Source organism: Arvicanthis niloticus, chromosome Y (assembly GCF_011762505.2).
Source record: "Arvicanthis niloticus isolate mArvNil1 chromosome Y, mArvNil1.pat.X, whole genome shotgun sequence".
NCBI lineage: Eukaryota > Metazoa > Chordata > Mammalia > Rodentia > Muridae > Arvicanthis > Arvicanthis niloticus.
Window position 1 is genome coordinate 3,763,952 of NC_133431.1, and position 5,173 is coordinate 3,769,124.

The following is a 5,173-nucleotide window of genomic DNA, read 5'->3' on the forward strand; positions in this document are numbered from 1 at the left end:
ATTCTGAGAAAATACTGGGCCAAAAGAAGACCAAAAACCAGCAAGGCAATCTCCAAAGTCTGCATCACCATGTCTGATGCCAAAGAATTCTTCAGATCTCCAACTCCTTCCTGACCTGCTCACTGCAGCACAATTCTTCCTCTTGGGCTGATTTTATTTCCTGAACGTAGTTTTCCTAAAAAGGTATCTTATAACTCCGGAATCTAAAACTCTTGGGGTCTGCAAAGTAACTTCAAAATTACAGCTTCTTGTTCCAGTATCTGGGATCCACAGATGATCTTCTGTGCTCCTCAAAAGAAGCTGGGTCTCTCTCCAGCTCTGCTCTCTGTAGTACACTAGGTTCTGCTTGACTCCACTCAACTTCTGCTGTTCTTTCTGCTCATTCCATAAGACTGACATCTTCAATATATTGGGTTTTTCTGTGACAAACAGTCTTGACTGCATTCCTCTTATATGCTCCCTTCATGGTGCCAAGCCTCAGCTGCACTGCATGAAACATTCATGATTTAAAACCAGTGCCACCTCAGTGAGTCTTACCCAGGACTGAGTCAAGCTGCACCACAAGGGATAACCTTGGCTACCTCTGGAATACAACTTCTTTCTCCTCTCAAAAAACACTTAACAGAAGATGTCACCTCAGTGGTGCTGGTTTCTTCTTCATCCCCACTAATTTTCTAACTACAACCAACCAGCATCAGTTGTCTCAGTCATCCCTTCTGTTCTTTCCCCTAAAAGCAGAGCAACACACACAAAGCTCCTGAGTTCCTCTGCTGGCTGGGGCTGGAACATCGCCCTTTTTATTAAATCATCACCAGCTTTCTATTTTTCAACAACTTCACTGCCTAAGCTCGGCTGTCCTTGAACTTGCTCTGTAGATGAACCTTGAACTCAGAGATCTTGATGGCTCTGTCTTCTGAATGCTGGGTAATACGTGTGTAACACTTTGCCCATACCTAAACTTTTCCTTATTTAAAATGTGTTCTGTACCAGGAAGACTTGAATCAGAGATCTGCTTGATGTTTATCTGGAATTTAAGGAATATACCTCCATGCCTGTACTTAAGTACTTTATTTCAGATCTTAAAATGATAACCCAGAATAGTAACCACAATCCATCAGTTGTCAACCTCACACATACTGGTAAGTCTTGTGTCCACATGAAAACAACAACTAGGTAATAATAATGCCTAACACGGTACAGTTCTTCATTGTCCAACTTCACATCCATGAGTTTAGGTGGATGGAATCTTGCCCTAATGTCACCATTCCTTTAATTCCATTTAATATCATTGATCACAGAATTTAGCTTCATTCAACTTCCTGGTTAGATTTTCTCTTTTGACCTAACATTTTATATTTTTTCTCTGTAAGATTACTATGCTTGCTCAAATCATCATGAGACCAAACAAAGGTCAAAGGCTTTGCTGGCTTCACTGAGACTTCCTTTGTCAATGCAATGAACACCAACCTCTTTACCTTATCTTCAAGGACACTCTACAGACAAGGGCAAAAGGCAGCAACCTTCTTCTGTAAAACATCATAAAAACTATATACAAAGTTCAAATCACCCTCAGTACATGTGTGTTCCATATTCATACTAGGACAGCCCAGTAAGTTCCACTTAATGCATATACATATCCAAAGTCTAAAAATCTACATTGCTCCATAAAACAAACAAACAAAAAAAAAAAAACACAGTCAGGCCTATCATAGCAATACATAAGTCTGGGGGACCAACTTCTGTCTTAGAATTTCCATTGCTAAAAAGAGACATTGTAACTAAAGAAACTATGTTAAAGGCAAATATTTAATTGGGCCTGGCTTGCACTTTCAAATGTTTAGTCCATTGCCATCATAGCAGGAATGTCAGCATGCCAGCAGCCGTGAGCTGGAGAAGGAGCTGAGAGTTCTGCATCCTCATGAGAAGGCATCCAGGAAGAGACTGTCTTCCAGCCAAGTGGTAGGAGGGTCTGTTTTGTACTGGCCTGAGCTCCAAAGACCACCACCATAGTAATTCAATTCCTTCAAAAAGGTAACATCTCCCACAAGGGACATCTCTTAATATTCCCACTTCTTAGGGTCAAACAAATTTAGATCACCACAGTTTATTTCTATTATAAATTCTTTCATGCTTTTAAAAATGATTAGGACATGCAGAGGTTTCACATGTTGATTACTTTCAGATGGTTTCTCTCTCATATGTGTTCATTTCTGTATTCAGAAACCACAGTGGCACATAAACCATTTCCCAACTTTAGAACAATCAAAAGGTTTTTGCTCAGTTTGTGTTCTTTTATGTCTTTGGAGATGAAAGAGATATGCACAGCCTTATCACATTCATTACATCTGTAAGGTTTCTCGGAAGTGTATGTGCCTTCAAAGTCTTTGGAGAGTACTAGTGACATGCAAAGGCTTTATCACATTGACTACATTCATAAAGTTTCACTCTGCACCTTTTCTTTTGTGTATTTCGAGATGACTGTGTCCTGGAAAGGTTTTACCTCATTCATGACATTCAGTTTCTCTCCAGTATGTCGTTCTATTATGATATTGGAGACCACTCTGACATGAAAAGGGCTTTTACCACATTGATTACATTCATAAGGTTTCTCTCCAGTATGTGTTCTTTATGTCTTTGGAGATGACTATGATTGGAAAAGGCTTTACTACACTAATTACATTCAAAGGTTTTCTCTCCCAGTATGGTGTTCTTTTATGATATTTGAGAGTACTAAGATCTGAAAAGGTTTTACCACATTGATTATATCCATAAGGTTTCTCTTCAGTATGTATTCTTTTATGAGATTGGAGATGGACGGGCCTTGCAAAGGCTTTACCACATTGATTACATTCATAAGGTTTCTCTCCAGTATGTGTTCTTTTATGTCTTTGGAGATGACTGTGACATGAAAAGGCTTTACCACATTGATTACATTCATAAGGTTTCTCTCCAGTATGTATTCTGGTATGAGATTGGAGATTCCCATGACATGAAAAGGCTTTACCACATTGATTACATTCATAAGGTTTCTCTCCAGTATGTGTTCTTTTATGACTTTGGAGACTACTGTGTTGTGAAAAGGCTTTACCACATTGATTACATTCATAAGGTTTCTCTCCAGTATGTGTTCTTTTATGTCTTTGGAGATGACTGTGGTTTGTGAAAAGGCTTTACCACATTGATTTACATTCATAAGGTTTCTCTCCAGTATTGTGTTCTTTTATGATATTTGAGAGTATTGTGGTCTGAAAAGGCTTTACCACATTGATTACATTCATAAGGTTTCTCTCCAGTATGTGTTCTTTTGTGTGCTTGGAGAGTACTGTGACATGAAAAGGCTTTACGACATTGATCACATTCATAAGGTTTCTCTCCAGTATGTGTTCTTTTATGATATTGGAGACTACTGTGTTGTGAAAAGGCTTTACCACATTGATTACATTCATGAGGTTTCTCTCCAGTATGTGTTCTTTTATGTTTTTTGGAGACCACTATGACATGAAAAGGCTTTACCACATTGATTACATTTATAAGGTTTCTCTCCAGTATGTGTTCTTTTATGATGTTTGAGAGTACTGTGGTCTGAAAAGGCTTTACCACATTGATTACATTCATAAGGTTTCTCTCCAATATATGTTCTTTTATGTTTTTGGAGACTACTGTGACATGAAAAAACTTTATCACATTGATTATGTTCATGTGGTTTCTCTCCAGTATGACTTCTTTCATGCTGCAACAATAATGGGCACATGTGAAAGCTTTACCACATTCAATTACCTGATCAATCATTTTACCAATATGAATAAATTTTGCAATTGCTCTAATAATCAAGAACACTCAGATCTTAAGGTTTTATCACTTTGATGTTTCATGGTTTCTATATTTTTATATGATGTATTTTACATGCCTGAAGATATCAGGGTATTAAAACACTGATTGTTTTCTTAGTTTTTCCTGTAGTGTTAATCACACCACAGCAGCACTGTGAGCCAGGACAAATAGAAGAATTTCCAAACTTCTAGTACCATAGATATTTTCTGCAGTGTGACTTTGGGATGTCCCCAGTTATGTCAGAAAACCAATTACTTGCAAACAACCTATCATATTCAGAAAGTCTGCCAAAGGCAGAATGCTACATATCTTCTCATTTTTTTGGAGTAGAAGAGGTATGTTGCTTCTTTCAACATCCCTATGCTCACAAGGGTTTTTATCCATTTTGATAATGATATACCCATTAATGAAGAACAAGTGAAAGGTTTACATATTGAATTCACACCATTTGACATTTTGTTCTTTGTACACATGTGGTTTATGAATTAAGGTTCTCTCCATGACTTTCTTCACTCTCACTAAACTGACCACTCAATAAACTTAGAAATGTCACTAAAGGAATATGAGTATCACCAAATTTACCATGGACTAGTTGCTTATTGGATGGCTTTGGATATATATTTATCACTAATCAATGTGAAACATCTAAATATTATGAGACTATTCATATTGGTAGTTCCACAGCAAAGCTCTAATTGACCTACAAATCAATTAAGGTATCTCTTAAGGCATTGTTTCCATGTCTTCTTCCTTAGAGGAATGCCGTAAATCAAATAATTAAATCAAATAATTCATATTGAGGTACATGGCTTTGTGAGAATATTATAATCATAGCTATACTTTACAAACTGATTTTTTACAAACTTGCTTTACTTTAGATCTTCCAGAACACATTAAAATTTCCTCACAGGCTATATTGTATCAGCTTGTACATGAAAAACTACCTTTCTCGCCTTCTAGAACTTTGATGCTGTTCTTCAATGTGATGATCTTCCAACTGTAACCTAAAACACAGTTCCAGAAAGTGAATGATATAGTATTGGAAATTAGGTAAATGCAAGTTACTGTGAATTTGACAGCACTGAACCTGATTTATTCATCTCAATTCCTTGTTCTCAATTGAAATACAGAGGCTCATCAATAAACAAGAATCACTTGTTCCATTATTGAAAAGCAAAACAAAATTCACAGTGTTACCTATAGCAGTGAGGTTCCGGTAGGTCTCCAGCATCACATCTTTGTAGAGATTCTTCTGGGAAGTATCCAGCAAATTCCACTCTTCTGCAGTGAAGTTCACATGCACATCATCATAAGTCACTGCTTCCTAAAATATTACACACAT